Source organism: Ranitomeya variabilis, chromosome 2 (assembly GCF_051348905.1).
Source record: "Ranitomeya variabilis isolate aRanVar5 chromosome 2, aRanVar5.hap1, whole genome shotgun sequence".
NCBI lineage: Eukaryota > Metazoa > Chordata > Amphibia > Anura > Dendrobatidae > Ranitomeya > Ranitomeya variabilis.
The window spans coordinates 348,791,339-348,807,884 of record NC_135233.1 but is presented as its reverse complement, the minus strand read 5'-3'; the positions used below and the strand labels follow the sequence as shown (position 1 = coordinate 348,807,884).

Genomic DNA, 16,546 nt, shown 5'->3' with positions numbered 1-16,546 from the left:
GCTTATAGTTGTGTTTTTTCTTATTAACTACAAATATTTGGGGAGGGGGAGTCGTCTCATGTTTGGTGTCATATTAATCCATTAATTATCCTACATTTCTATATAAAAAAATAAAAAAATGCTGCAAAGTAAGAATGCTTTCAAAAAGTGTTAATAATAACAAAATGCAAAATGAATGAGCGAAAGAGAAATCTAAATCTAATCCATAGTTGGTGACCGCCCTTTTGCCTTCATCAATTCCTCTAGGAACAATTGGTACTTGTACACAGTTTTTGAAGCAACTTGGCAGGAGATTGTTCCAAACATCTTGGAGAAATAACCGCAGATCTTCTGTGGATGGCGCTTGCGCATATCCTTCTGATCCTTCTGTCTCTTCTGTAATCTCAGACAGACTTGATAATGAGATCAGGGCTCTGTGGGGGCCATATCATCACTTCCAGGACTCTTTTACACTGAAGCTAGTTCTTAATGACATTGGCTCCAATTTTATTGTGTAGCAGGGCAACGACCCTACACATACAGCCATTGTCATCAAGAACTATCCTCAGTCTAAAGAAGAGCAAGGAGTCCTGTAAGTGATGATCCAGCCCCCACAGAACCCTGGTCCCAACATCAAGTCTGTCTGGGATTTCATAAAGAGATGAGATCTGTGATTAGTTCTCCGAAATGTTTGTAATAACCTCCTGAGCTGAACTAAAGATTGTACTGGCTGAAACCTTCAACAAGCTTTATAAAGGGAATCTGTCAGCAAGATTGTGCACAGTAACCTACAAACAGTGTCAGGTCGGTGCCGTTATACTTATTACAATGATACCTGATGATGAAATCCATCTTGTGGTTGTTTTTTAATCTTTATTTTCAGTTTGTAGTTAATGATATGCTCCGTGCGGCCTGTGGTGGGGTCTTCATCTGGTGCTCTGATTAGGTATTCATAGTGAAGACTGCTGACAGGTCACTGTTCCCTCACTGACCTGCTCCTTAGTTTATATAATGAATATTATATATACATACTGAAAAAAAAAACCCTTCTACAGGCAGCATGATCACATTTCTCCTACGTATCATTGGGGGACACAGGACGAATGGGTGTTATGCTGCTGCCACCAGGAGGACACTAAGTTAAACACACACAAAAGATTAACTCCTCCCCTGCAGTATACACCCACAGACTGGACAATCCAGAGCCAGTTCTTACTTAGTGTCTCAGGAGGCACTTGGGTCCTCAGGACCCCACCAATTTTTTTGTTTTTGATTTAACGGAAAGAAGGGAGCGACAGGCAAATTTTTTAGCTCTGATCTCTCCCGCACCAACAACGGGCAAGTACACGGAGCGTTCCTCCTGTATCCTTTCCCGCAACGATGGATGCCAGCCCTGGCTCACCTTTCAGTGTGGCGACGGTTCCCTAGCGTCCCGATCTCCCTCCATCCTTCTCAGGCGACCATGGGGACTAATCATCCACCTAAGTCTCCTGGAGCCAGGGCACAGCCGGACAAATTGACAGGGCGTCCGCGCAGCCGCCCACTGCACCACCACTGAATATAGTGGCTGATACATGGCGGCAGTAGCTCTCCACCCTCTCCCTATCATGGTGAAGGTGGATGGAGCATCGGTCCCATCGCACAAGGTAAGTGCGGGGACCGACGAGCTGGCAGCAGGGGGCCCCCCCCTTACTCTCTTCTAAATGCGGCCCTGCAGCCGCGGGACAATGTGCGGCTCTGCAGCCGCGGGGCAGCGGGTGGCTCTGCAGCCGCGGGGCAGCGTGCGGCTCTATAGCCGCTGGGCAGCGTTTACTTTCTGAGAGGGCTCGGCGGCTCCCAGGCCTGGGTCGGACTACAGCGCCCGCCTACAAGCATGCCGCCGCCCGCCCACGACACGCCCCCTCCCTGGGCGCTTCTCGCTCCCGAGAAGCGCCCTTCTCACTTCTCGGCGGCCATCTTGGACCAGGAAGTGCGCTGGCGGCTCTGCAGCACCGCAGCGCTCAGGACAGGAGGAAAGCTTCAGGATCTCCCTGCCAAGCCACCGCGGATCCTAGGTGAGACGCACCCAATAGGATTGCCTCCCCCCCCCTGCCAGTACGCTCACTCCACAGCAAATATGTCACAGTCTAAGCAAAAACGGACTGGAAAGACCCACTCTGTTATTTTTGCTGTGTGCACCTCCTGCAAGATTTCTCTGCCCCGAGGTCACACCACCCCGCTGTGCTCTGCCTGTGAAATGCCCGCGGCACAGGATAATCCGGCCTCTGACCCGGAATGTAGTGAGCCTAGTACCCCCGCATGGGCGTCCTCCCTTGCTCGATCTGTGGCATCCTTGGAAAGGACGATACAGTCCCTCCGTGAGCCGTCCCTTACCCAGGGTACTTCCAAGGATGATGTAACGCGGTCTAAGAACCCCTTACGGCCCAGAGGTCGTACCGTTTCCAGAAGCCCTCACTCATATAGAAAGAAGTCCAGGGTAATATCTCCGGTCCATGATCAGCCTTCTGGTTCAGAGAGCGAAGTCTCTCGTCACTCATCCCCAGATCATAGCAGGGAATCTTTTCTGGACGACGCTTCCAGCGTGTCCTGTTCCCCAGAGTACCGTCATGACCAAGAGACCCTTGATTCTCTCATAGACTCTGTAAGTCAGACTCTACAGTTAGAGGAGGAAGCCCCGTCTAAGGCGGCTCATCCCGTGTCATTTGGGCGGACTACAAAGGCTCATAGGTTTTTTCCCACGCATCCTCAATTCAAGGACATTGTCGATCTCCATAGAGTCCGTCCGGATAAACGCTTCTCAGGTCAGAAGGCTATGCAATTGAAGTATCCGTTTGCTCAGGACCTTGCTAAGGAGTGGTCTCAGTCACCCTCCGTGGACCCGCCAGTGTCGCGGCTAGCCACAAAGGCGGTTCTATCTTCCTCCGAGGGCGCGTCCATCAAGCATCCCACGGATAGACAAATTGATCAGATGGCTCGCTCGGCTTTTGAAGCTTCCTCGGCTTCTCTCTTTCCTTCTTTTGCCGCCACATGGGTTGCAAAAGCCATGACCCATTGGGCCGAGTCTTTAGCCTCTACTGCACTTCATGCCGACTTACCCCCCGAGGTTTCTCACCTGGCCACTCAGATTGCCAGAGCGGGGGACTTTGTAGTTTCCGCATCCTTAGACGCGGCCAACTGTGCCTCTCAGGCAGCGGCCAATGCTGTCACGGTCCGCAGATCCCTTTGGCTCAGGGACTGGAAAGCGGACTCAGGATCCAAAAAATCTCTCACGTCCCTTCCATACCAGGGTGAACGTCTGTTTGGGGACAAACTAGATAAAATGATCGCAGACTCCACAGGGGGAAAGAGCAAATTCCTTCCCCAGCAACGGACCTTTCGTCCCTTTCGCAACCAACAGGGCCGAGGCCGATATTTCCGTTTCGGTTCCAACTGGTCCAATCCTTCCTCCGCGCCACCTGGCGTCGGGAGAGGTCAGCGCAAGGACAGAACCTCCCAGCCATCTTACAAACCTTCTCCCTCTTGGAGAGGCAGACCCAGACAACAGGGGTCCAGGGGGTCCAGATCTAACAGGTCTCCTCCTCAATGACTCTTGGCAGACGCCAAAGGACACCGACAGAGTTGGCGGCCGCCTACTCTTCTTTCGGGACGCGTGGCTCTCGGTAGTTCCCGACCGATGGGTCCGCGATCTGGTATCCGTCGGTTACAAGATAGAGTTTGTCTCTCTTCCCCCATCTCGTTTCTTTCAGTCCCCTCCTCCCAGAGCAAGGGTCCGTCAGTATTTCCAGGCCATAAAATCGCTATGGGACGACGGGGTCATCATCCCGGTACCTCAGGACGAAAGGTACCAAGGTTTTTATTCCAATCTTTTCATTGTACCAAAGAAGGACGGCTCCGTACGTCCGATATTGGACCTCAAACTCCTCAACAGGTACGTCCGTGTACGTCAATTCCGAATGGAGTCCCTCCGCTCGGTAATTGCCTCTCTGGAAGAGGGCGAGTTTCTTGCATCTCTAGATGTTCAAGACGCTTACCTGCACATTCCCATTCTGCCGTCTCATCAGCGCTTTCTCCGCTTCGCTGTCCAGGGCCACCATTTTCAGTTTGTCGCCCTACCGTTCGGGCTGGCCACCGCTCCTCGGGTGTTCACCAAGGTCATGGCGGCTGCCGTGGCCATTCTCCATGCTCGAGGCATAGTGGTGTTGCCCTACCTGGACGACATTCTTATAAAGGGACCCTCTTTCCGGTCCTGTTCAGAGGCGGTAGATGTCACTATAAATACTCTTTCACGCCTGGGCTGGAAACTCAATTTCAAAAAATCTTCCCCAGTCCCGGCCCAAACCATACCCTACCTGGGCATGATCTTAGACTCCTCTCAGGGTCTAGTACTCTTGCCTCCGGAAAAGGTATCTACTCTACAGAGAGAAGTCCGGAAGCTTGCTCAACCTCGCTCTCACTCCCTACGCTTCTCCATGAGGGTACTCGGCAGGATGGTGGCGGCAATGGAGGCAGTGCCCTTTGCGGTTTTTCACCTCCGGCCCTTACAACACGCCATTCTGGCAGTATGGGACAGGAATCCCGCCTCGCTCGACCGCCGTCTCCTTCTCTCTCGCCAAATCAGACAATCCCTCAGGTGGTGGACCGAGAGGTCCTCCCTGACTCGGGGGAAGTCTTTCCTTCCGGTGCACTGGCTGGTTGTCACAACGGACGCCAGTCTCTTCGGCTGGGGTGCAGTGTTCCAGCGCCACTCGACCCAGGGTCGCTGGTCGCCGCAGGAGTCCCAGCTACCCATCAATATCTTAGAGATTCGGGCAATCAGACTAGCCCTCCATCATTTTCAGCAGTTCCTCTCCGGACGTGCGGTAAGAGTCCAGTCCGACAACGCTACTGCAGTAGCCTACGTCAACCGCCAAGGGGGCACTCGCAGCAAGGCGGCCATGGTCGAGGTGACGCTAATTCTCCGTTGGGCCGAGGCACATCATTCCATACTCTCAGCAGTTTTCATACCAGGCGTGGAAAACTGGGAAGCGGACTTTCTAAGTCGCCACAGCCTCGATCCCGGAGAGTGGTCTCTTCATCCCGCAGTCTTTCACCAGATCTGCTCTCGTTGGGGGACCCCGGACGTGGATCTAATGGCATCCCGCCTCAATTGCCAGGTTCCCGTCTTCATGGCCAGGTCTCACGACCCCTCAGCCTTCGGAGCCGACGCTCTCGTCCTCTCATGGCAGGGCTTCAGTCTCCCATACATCTTTCCCCCAATTCCCCTTCTGGGGAAGGTTATCAGGAAGATCAAGGCAGAACGGATTCCAGTAATCCTCATCGCTCCGGATTGGCCACGCAGGACATGGTATGCCGAGATGGTTCAACTGGTCTCAGACGTACCTTGGAGACTGCCGAGTCGCGCAGACCTCCTGTCTCAAGGGCCCATTTACCACCCGAACTCAGAGGCCCTGTGTTTAACGGCGTGGCCGTTGAGTCCTGGGTTCTGAGGCAGAAGGGGTTGTCTCAGACGGTGATATCTACCATGCTCCGTGCACGCAAGTCTTCTTCTATGCGCATCTACCACCGCGCTTGGAAGGCATACTTCGCCTGGTGCAGGGATCGGAGGCGTTCCCCCCTCCGTTTTTCTATTCCTCACATTTTGGAATTCCTCCAATCAGGCGTAGACTTGGGTCTTGCACTCAGCTCTCTTAAGGGCCAAATTTCTGCTCTCTCGGTCCTTTTTCAGAGAAGGATCACAAACAGATTGCAGGTCAGGACCTTTATCCAGGGGGTTTCTCATATGGTTCCGCCTTACAAGATGCCTTTGGAACCATGGGACCTGAACCTAGTTCTCTGTGCTCTTCAAGAGCCACCTTTTGAGCCCTTGCACGAGGTGTCTTTGCTGTTCTTGTCTTGGAAGATTGCCTTCCTCGTGGCTGTCACGTCTATTCGACGTGTCTCTGAGCTGGCAGCTCTGTCGTGCCGACCTCCTTTCCTCGTGTTCCACCAGGATAAGGTAGTTCTGCGGACATGTCCGACTTTTCTTCCGAAGGTCGTTTCCTCCTTCCATCTTAATGAGGAAATTGTTCTTCCCTCACTGTGCCCTGCGCCTTCCCACCCCACGGAAAGGGCGCTCTACACTCTGGACTTAGTGAGGGGTCTCAGACAATATGTCTCCAGGACTGCGTCTTTCCGTAGATCAGATGCCTTGTTTGTTCTTCCGGAGGGGCCACGGAAGGGACTACCCGCTTCCAAGGCCTCCATTGCCAAGTGGATTCGTTCCGCCATCCAAGAGTCCTACCGTGTCAAGGGTCACGCTGCACCTCCGGGGATCAAGGCTCATTCTACCCGGTCAGTCGGCGCGTCCTGGGCCATCCGGCACCAGGCATCGGCAGCACAGGTCTGCAAGGCTGCTACATGGTCCAGCCTCCATACATTCACGAAACACTACCATGTGCACTTTCAGGCCTCGGCAGACGCTTCCGTCGGTAGGCGAATTCTACAAGCGGCTGTGTCTCATATGTAGTTTGTAGGCTCGCACAGCACTCATAACTTCTGGTGACCCGCCCAGGGACTGCTTTAGGACGTCCCATTCGTCCTGTGTCCCCCAATGATACGTAGGAGAAAAGGAGATTTTTGTGTACTCACCGTAAAATCTTTTTCTCCGAGTCATCATTGGGGGACACAGCACCCTCCCTGTTAGCCTAGTTGGCTCAATTGTTTTTTTCAGTCTGTGTTTGTTGACTTTGACATGTTTTCTGTTTGATAACTGGTTTACTCCTACTGCTTTGTTACCGAACTGGCTCTGGATTGTCCAGTCTGTGGGTGTATACTGCAGGGGAGGAGTTAATCTTTTGTGTGTGTTTAACTTAGTGTCCTCCTGGTGGCAGCAGCATAACACCCATTCGTCCTGTGTCCCCCAATGATGACTCGGAGAAAAAGATTTTACGGTGAGTACACAAAAATCTCCTTATCTATTGTGCATAGAATTATTTTGGTTGATCTTATCCTTATATTCATAAAAAAAATAATCCTGTTTGAAAATGGCGCCGGCATCAATTGATGTATATAGAGGCGACCTGATAGCTGCTACTGCGCAGGCGGCGTCATCTCTCTTGCATGATGGCGCTGCCAGCACTTGCGCAGTAGCAGCTATTGTATCACCTCTATATACACCGATAGCTGCTGGCGCCATTTTCAAACGGATTTTTTTTTATTTTTATGAATATCAGATGAGTGAATGTGCTCGAGTGTAGTGCAGCGGGGTTGCTGCAGTGCGACAGATAGACAGGGACCACAGAAATGTCCAACATAAACAATGTCTTTATTTGCAAAACTCACACATGGGAGTGATGTCCTCCGGATCGCACAGTCCAGAACTCAAAACCTGTTGCTGTGGACAATGGCACCGCCGTATCTTTTGGGTTCATGAGCCGCCTGGAATTCCCTGGCCTGTGTTAGTTTCACACGGTCCTAGGTTGCACAAAGACACCTGCTCTGCAGCTTGCAAACTCCAAACTGACACCCCCAACCCTTTGATTCAGGGTTTCAAATGGGATCTGTGGCCATGGGTCACTTGTTAGATCCGGCTGGAGAGAGTGAACCGCCCCACTACCATCCTGTAGTTCACTCCAAAAATAAAAGCCCTTGACGGGTTTTCCTACAAATCTGACTGGGTCAGCTACTTGGACCCACTCCACACTTTCTTTTATTTTGCCTTGTGATTCACAGGCGTCCTGCTGTGAACACAAGGCCCTCCAGCAGGTTAATAAGACTCTGTTTCCATCCTGGGGGACACATATCAACCCTCGCATATGATCCCCCTCACTGCCTCACATCAGATAAGGTGTTATCCGAGTAACTTCGGTGTGCTCAAAAAAATATATTAGAATCCCCGCACCTGCATGTCTCGCGGCTGTTCTACATCCGCAACACATGCAAGGATTGCCTGTTAGGCAATCTTGCATGTGTTATGGCTGTTGGTGAAAAGCTGCGAGACATGCAGGCACGGGGACTCAAACATATTTTTCAAGCGAGCTGAAGTCAATCAGTTAGCACCCAAGCATGCTCGGATAACACGCTTGTGCTTTAGATCTCAGATCAACCTTTGGAAAGGTAACAGTGTAAATGCACACTCTGTTTCAAGCCATGTAGCGACGAAGAATACAGTCTGTACTGTTCACCCTGTATCCTCTCATCGGAATGACAGGATCGCGTACCTTGACGCAGTCTGCGATCGGGCATTTGGGTTGTTCTTTTACCTTTTTTGATTCCCGCCCACCATAGTGCTGCACATTTGCATGGAGTGGAAGATGGCGTCTAAACTTCCCAACTCCTAGCCTCATGATCAAACTTCCTCAGAACAGTTGAGGTGGTCCCTACTTGCGGCCCTGTGTGGTGCTGACCTCCCTGTGGTTGTTTTTCGTCGAGATGGTATCTACTTTTGTGGCCTCCCAACGTCCTTGGCCAGGTACCTTGTTCCCCTCTTTTTGGCCCGCGGGATGGGAGTTGTGGCCTTTTTTATGTGTCCCTTTTCTCTGCTCCCCTCCTCCTTGATTTTTTGGCTGTCGACCCCTGGGGCAGGGGTGGAGGAAGATGTTTGTTGGGGGTGGTAAGTAGTGATGAGCGAGTATACTTGTTGCTCGGGTGGTCTCCGAGTGTTTGTTAGTGTTCAGAGATTTAGTTTTCATCGCTGCAGCTGAATGATTTACAGCTACTAGCCAGGCTGAGTACATGAGGGGGTTGCCTGGTTGCTAGGGAATCCCCACATGTAATCAAACTGGCTAATGGCTGTAAATCAGTCAAAAGCCGCGATGAAAACTAAATCTCCGAGCAGTCATAAATACTCGAAGACCACCCGAGCGTGCTTGGGAAAACCTGAGCAACGAGTACACTTGCTCATCACTAGTGGTAGGTGCTGTGGGGGCAACTTTCCCTGCAATCCAGGGTACGTGCGACTGTTTCTGGTGTTGGTAGAGGTCCTGTGTGATGGTGGTGTGTGCTCAAGCTATGTGCAGTATGGGCGATATCAGAATTTCATGTGGCCATATGCTATTCACACTATATTTTTACGTCTCCCTGCCAACCAGTCAGTTTGTTCAGTGTTCTCACACCCAGGACCAATCAGCATGGTTGGTGGGCTATGTCTGCTTGGCAATCAGAGTGACTGATTTAGCCCCTTCTGCTGCAGGCCCCACCCCTTCCACCTCTTATGATATGGGCAGCGCCATTTTTCCTGGGTATTCCCCAGTAAGGTTCTCCTAGCATCGCTTCTCTGCTTGTTCCAGAACGAATCTATGCACCAGGCCTCACCATGTTCTCAGAGGACTCTTTGATCAGGTAGGCTGTTTATTGTTGGAGGACCTAACACTTGCAGTGTCCCAGCGACTCCCCCTTACTTTCATCATCATTTAGCAATGAATTTCCATTGCCTTCTCTGTCTCTCATAAGGTCGGAGTCCAAAGAAGGCCACGCATTCTAGACTATCCTGCCTTCCCTGGCTACCTAGCATGCTTGCCATAGCATATTTAGCTACTGGTACCTCCCCACTTCTCTGCCGATTGCTGTTCAGGGGACCCCCTGCCCGGGTATGAGGATTCCACCTGCATGGGCTCTGACTTTTAGCTATTCTGTATCCTAGACCCTGGGTACAATTGTGGAACTATTGTCCAGGGCCTCTAGCACCCTTTGTACTGTGACTGCTGTCCAGTGTCATACCCATCGGCTGGACAGCATTTGCACATCTAATTGTGGAGGCTGTCCAAGTGGCCTTGGACCAGTTTATCGCCAAGGTCTCTGTCTGTGCCTCCTGAGATGCAGTTAGTCTTTTTCCCCCTCTCCTGAGGCCCGGTCTCTACAGAGGTCATAACCAGCCCTGCTTCGGTTCAGCCTCTTCAGGCTGCCATCCAGTATTAGCTTACGGCTCCACCTCATGCCGCTGCCCCACCATTTTCCGCTTGCAGCTATGTGAAAATGTCTTCTAGAAACAAGTAGAGGGTTGGTCTGCCAAGTGATCACCACTAGTGGTGTCCTGGCAGCTCTATTGCGTCTATCTGATCTGAACCAAGGAGAGATTGTGTTCACCAGACTGCCCTGGTTAACCTTAGGTAAGTGCAGATATTCAGAGGTTTAGTCCATGGTAATTAACAATTCTGGCGCCGCCTGCAGCTTTGTTGTCGCTCATGTACTCCACTCCTAAATGGGCCATAAAAATTATTTTTGTGTCAGAAAAACTCTTTATTTCTTTAAAATACATTGTAAGAAATTAAAATAATAGAATGAACATTGTAATAAAAATTGATCAATTTATTTTTTTCCTGTAGAATTGGAAGATGCAGAATCCAATGGGTCGTCTGTGATCTCTCTGCACAAGACGTATCACGGTGATGTGTGTGACCAGGACTTGATGCTGAGATCCCCAAACACAAGAGGCAGCATATGAAGTCTTAGGGTAAACACAATGTGGGAATGGACGCACCTGAATCCCCCTCCCATTCTAGACGCCATATGTTTTCTATTCCAAATATTAACTTCTAGCATGACCTCATCCATATTAACCACAACCTTGGTCGACTCTTCAAACAGAAGTGAAGTATATAAATGTGATAGTTCATGTGGGCCGTCAGATTGGTGACTGTCAATACCATGAAGCTGCTCTGCTCTGCGCTCCTGGTGCCTTTCTTCTTTGTGGGGCTTCTGGCCGAGTGCCCCTCAGCAACTAACCTAGTAAATGAGGAGGGGGAGAAGCTCTGCACCCGTATGTTTGAACACAGCAATGTTTACTTCGACCAGTCCTGTGGAGGCGACTTCCTAGATGCCAAGGATGGTGACGACTTCCCATACATGCCGATCAGATGGTTAAACAAGATTTCATCCTTGGTGGTTGCAAACCGCTGCACCCTGAAAGTATGGAGTAAATCCGGCAAGTCAGGCAACAACCGCAGCTTTAGCTCTGGGGTGGTCTACCATCTGAAGGACTACGCTAATGGACTTTTCGGAAACTGGAATGATGCCATCTCTTCTTATTACTGCACATGCACATAGTGTACCAGGTGACGTTTGGGCAATGATGATGGTGGCAGAATAAATATCCATCTACCACGACTTGTAGTTGTGTTTTGGATTGACTATCAAGAATGGGGAGGGGGGGGGAGTCGTGTCATATTTGGTATCATGATATTGTTATATTTAATTATCAAAGAATGAATAGTTTTCAAGGGGCAGTATGACATTAGACAAAAATTATTAATTTTTTAAATCCCTGAAAAAGCACCAGTTTTGCATATCGGTGATGTTTTGTATTGTAGCCCTATTAAGGTTGTGATTTGTGTTGCTCAAGCTGCAATTTATATACAGTTGTGCTCAAAAGTTTACATACCCCGGCAGAATTTTTGCTTTCTTGGCCTTTTTTCAGAGAATATGAATGATAACACCAAAACTTTTTCTCCATTCATGGTTAGTGGTTGGGTGAAGCCATTTATTGTCAAACTACTGTGTTTTCTCTTTTTAAATCATAACGACAACCCAAAACATCCAAATGACCCTGTTCAAAACTTCACATACCCCATTCCTTAATACCGTGTATTGCCCCATCTAACATCAATGACAGCTTGAAGTATTTTGTGGTAGTTGTGGATGAGGTTCTTTATTTTCTCAGATGGTAAAGCTGCCCACTCTTCTTGGCAAAAAGCCTCCAGTTCCTGTAAATTCTTGGGTTGTTGAGCATGAACTGCGCTCTTGAGATCTCCCCAGACTGGCTCAATGATATTCAGGTCAGGAGACTGAGATGGCCACTCCAGAACCTTCACTTTGTTCTGGTGTAGCCAATGACAGGTCGGCTTAGCCTTGTGTTTTGGATCGTTGCACATGCGTGCGTATTTAATAAATACATCTAAAATATTTACAGTATATTTTTCAGCTCAACCATCACAACATTGAATAGGGCTTAAATACCAATAGAGTATATTAGAGTACATATCTATATATACAGTATATATAGAGCATATAGAGACAAACATGCACTCAAACCCAAATAGTTCCTCGTCTTCTGGGGGAAAGCACTGCAGCTGAAACGCGCGTTGGGGTGGCGGCACCACAGCTTCAGGTAAACCATACTCTGCACATGTCTCACTTAGGATTTCTTAACAATTTTCATTATTAAGTGTTCTGGCTCTATCTGACTCTTTGAGTATTACTCACCAGCTTATTACTACTGGGAATATCCAATTACATCTTGTTCATTTATTTCCTTTCTCCTACAACCTGTGTACCATGTTTGCCTAGACTATCACCAGTTTGTAGCTGTAGGGGCCTCCTGTTTTCTGACCATTCTCTGTCATCATCCTGTGTACATTATGTCCTACTTTTAACTTTGATATAACAAAAATTACCTTTTATCCTATCTATTTGATTTTTGAGTGCATGTTTGTCTCTACATGCTCTTCCATATTAGGCTGTAGGTTGGACTCCATGGATTTTTATCTACCTTCAACTTTAAAGACTATGAAACTATATATATATCCACCTCTTGTGTCTCCCCTTTTCCTCATAGATTGTAAGCTTGCGAGCAGCAGGGCCCTCATTCCTCCTGGTATCTGTTTTGAACTGTGATTTCTGTTATGCTGTAATGTCTGTTGTCTGTATAAGTCCCCTCTATAAGTTGTAAAGCGCTGCGGAATATGTTGGCGCTATATAAATATATATAAATAAAATTATTATTATATATATATATATATATATATATATGCTATACGCACATATATATGGCATTTATATTATATGTCTCTATCTATCTAGCTACCTATCTATCTGATAGATAAAAGCTCAAAATGTGGCAATTTCACTGCAAAATCAGAGATGTAAAGCCTGGCGTAAGAACTTTGCCTATCTCCTATAATGTAAGTTATGTTAAAAACACACCGCTAATAATGATTTAGTCCCCTTATACACATTCGATAGCTGGCGGCCTACAATTATCTCCCAATTCTCTGATACACAGGAACGTTCGACACTACTAATCTATGGCCATCCGATAATTTAGAATATTTCACAATCTAGCTTCTATCAGGAATATTATACAGCCAAACTTCCCATTACCACTAGATGGCAGTATAACTCCAGAAATCTCTTCATTATGGCGGCTTAATATAAAATGAGCCATAATTGAAAGTAAACTGCAAAACGTTAAGTGTGTTTTCACCAACGCTCACATAACAAATGGCGTTCTTTTATTACTTTCCTCTTGCCTTACTCTCCTGGTGCTTTTAAACTGCATGGTGCTTGTGCCAGGAGCTTTTTTTTCCACCTCTTCTTTAGTTAATTTTATTGTCCATTATTTTCATCATATATATATATGGTCGTGATGGGAAGAAGCTGCTGTGAACAGCAAAAAAAAGAAAGTTAAATAGATTTTAGTAATGTGAATTAGCATAAGAGCTCATTTTATGGTATAGAAAATGCGATAATATGACACTGGTCATTAAGAAAACCTCGGATAGGAAGACGGGGTCTAGTGCGGACCACCGGCCACTGAGCCGCCAATGTTGGGTAGCAGCAGTCATTTTCTCCAGTAGTTTCCTGAGTCGGTATGTCATCATTCTGAAACTTCTGTAGTGACAGCGCGGGTCACTTAGGGTAGGGTGATCCTCCATTGTCATCTGCATCTATTCTTGCAATTTCAGACTTGCATCTGATAAATAAGGAAAAACTCATCTGGTCTCCAGGACCGCGTATACATCGCATGATGCCCTAGGGCTCAGTCAGATGTCTGTTTTTCTCCTACAACTTCTATCAGTGTTATTGTTGGTGGCTCTTGAGGACTGGAGCTGGGGAACACTGATATACAGGTTCCTGCACACTCCCTACATGCACATAAGCACCCTTGCACTCTGACGACACATAATAATACATGGTTGCAGTCTTCTCTGTATACTGCTGTTTCGGGGTTCTTGCCTCTCATCAGTGCAGAGTGAGGTATTGGTTGGCTGTGTTAGGGGACACTGCTTCTGCTTTAAGAGGGGACTGGATGCCTTTCTGGATAAGTATAATGTTACAGGGTATATATACTAGATTCCTTCATAGGGCGTTGATCCAGGGAACTAGTCTGATTGCCATATGTGGAGTCGGAAGGATTTTTTTTCCCCAAAGTGGAGCTTACTGTTTGCCACATGTTTTTTTTTTGCCTTCCTCTGGATCAACATGTTAGGGCATGTTAGGTTAGGCTATGTTTTGAACTATTAAATGTATAGACAAAAGGAGTTCTAGTCCAAATTCATATAAAAAAATTATCAATTTTATTTATTATAACAATAATCACATTTCTCATAAAATACCATATAAACAACATAACATGCTCAGCAAGGGAAAGCAAAAACGGTACCAGACTTGTGCGACCAACCACTCACTGCTATTAAATTAGTAAGGTGCTTAGTGCCACTATAGTATTTTATGGGACAAGAAAACCCCCAGGATACACTATTATTGTATATCACCTCCTAACATCTCTGATATCACCAAAATGTCTCTATCTTTCAACAACTCAACGTAATGAACCTGGTATGTTCTCTTACCCATATAGCAGGCAGCTGATGGTCGCACAGTGCAGCCCCAACGTGCGTTTCGCGTTGGCTTCGTCAGGGGGCGGTACTGTGGTGTGTGTGGGGGAGATTTTTATATGATTTTTGACTGTCCTTAATTGTGCACAGGATGTAGCGCATGTGCGCCGCTGACCGCGCCGGGTACTGCATCATGTCTGGCGCCCACCATGACGGAGCGCATCCAGGGACGTCTTGATGACGTCACTGAGGCGCAAACGTCACTACAAGGCGCCGTCCACAATGCCCCGGGACACCAGTCATAGAAGACATGCGCACTGTGCACAGAAAGGTATGTCGTCTTATTGGGCCGGTGACTAATGTGCCTTTTGGGGTGGGGAGTGGTCCCGATGATGAAGAGGGGGCATCTCACAGGAAAGTGTGAGTGGAGTAGCCCCCTATTACCTCATTTCGGCAGCGTGGGGGTCTCTGTGCTGGGGAGCGGCGGCTCCTCATTGCGGTAGAATAGGGTTTCTGTGCTGGGAGCGGCAGCTCCTCTTCGTGCCGTGGGGGCTCTGTGCTGTGGGGCGGTGCATCTTCTTGCAGCATCGGGGCTCTTCCGGCATCTCCTCAAGGCCCGGAGGCACCGGCAGCTCCATTGCTGCGATGCGGTGGCCTCCGGGAAAATGGCCGCTGGGGGCGGCGCATGCTCAGATTCAGATCTCGTCTCCCGAGATCTCGGGACGAGATCTGAATCTGAGCATGCGCCGCCCCCAGCGGCCATTTTCCCGGAGGCCACCGCATCGCAGCAATGGAGCTGCCGGTGCCTCCGAGCCTTGAGGAGATGCCGGAGGAGCCCCGACGCTGCAAGAAGATGCACCGCCCCACAGCACAGAGCCCCCATGGCACGAAGAGGAGCTGCCGCTCCCAGCACAGAAACCCTATGCTACCGCAATGAGGAGCCGCCGCTCCCCAGCACAGAGACCCCCACGCTGCCGCAATGAGGTAACGGGGCTACTCCACTCACACTTTCCTGTGAGATGCCCCCTCTCTTCGTCATCGGGACCACTCCCCCCCCACCCACCATATGCACATTTGTCTGTACCCGGCGTATAAGACGACCCCCGACTTTTAAGAAGATTTTGAGGGGTTAAAAAGTCGTCTTATACGCCGGAAAATACGGTACTATTGAATAGTGATGCTGCTTCATAGGTTTCCCCATAAGTTCACAAAAAAGAGACATGTTTTGGATCCATCTTCCAGATCTTATGGTAGGACTTACTCCCCCAACATTCCATCATAATGTTCTTTGAAACATGCTTGTTTTGGTGTCATCACATGTGCTCTAAAGCTACATTCTATATTAAAAGCAAGAACAAAACATAAATAGAAATTAAAAATTAAAAGGACACACACAATACAAAATATATGGAGACTCAATTACAAGAAGGAACTGAAACTAACTTGTTCACTTAGGCCCGCTGGAGCTACCGTATTCAAAACAGTGATCCAACGACACTCATGTTGTGCCAATTTTCTTTTTAAATCACCTCCTCTAATGCCAGTACGTATCCTATCTATCCTCCTAATTTTTAATTCTTTCGGGTTACAGTTATGGTATGTCCTAAAATGCTTTGGGATTGGTTTTAAGCTGGCCACATCTTCCACGTCACGCGATGCAATTATGTCTCTCACGTGTTCCCGTGTACGAACACGCAATTCCCGAGACGTGAGACCTACATATATCAGATTGCATGAACATACTGCGTAATATACCACAAATGTGGTGCTGCAGCTAATGTCTCTAATTTGAAATTCTTTCTTGCCATCCGATGATGTGAAAGATGTGGCCCTCTCCAGGTTTTTACACGCTAGGCAATCCCCACATGGATAGAATCCGTTTTTCTGTTTGCCGGCATTAAATGGATCCTGGGTCTTTGCCACATAGTGGCTATGCACCACCATATCACGGATATTACCACTTCTTCGTGCTATAAGAAGGGGTCTGTCTGAAAGGCATTTCTGCAGAATCGAATCTGTTTTTAGAATGGGCCAAT

General features: G+C 48.4%; 1 pseudogene; it reads left to right on the top strand.

The window, feature by feature from the left end:
* The first annotated feature begins 10,602 nt into the window (after positions 1-10,602).
* Positions 10,603-11,001, top strand: LOC143803748 (syncollin pseudogene; annotated as a pseudogene).
* Positions 11,002-16,546: the final 5,545 nt, after the last annotated feature.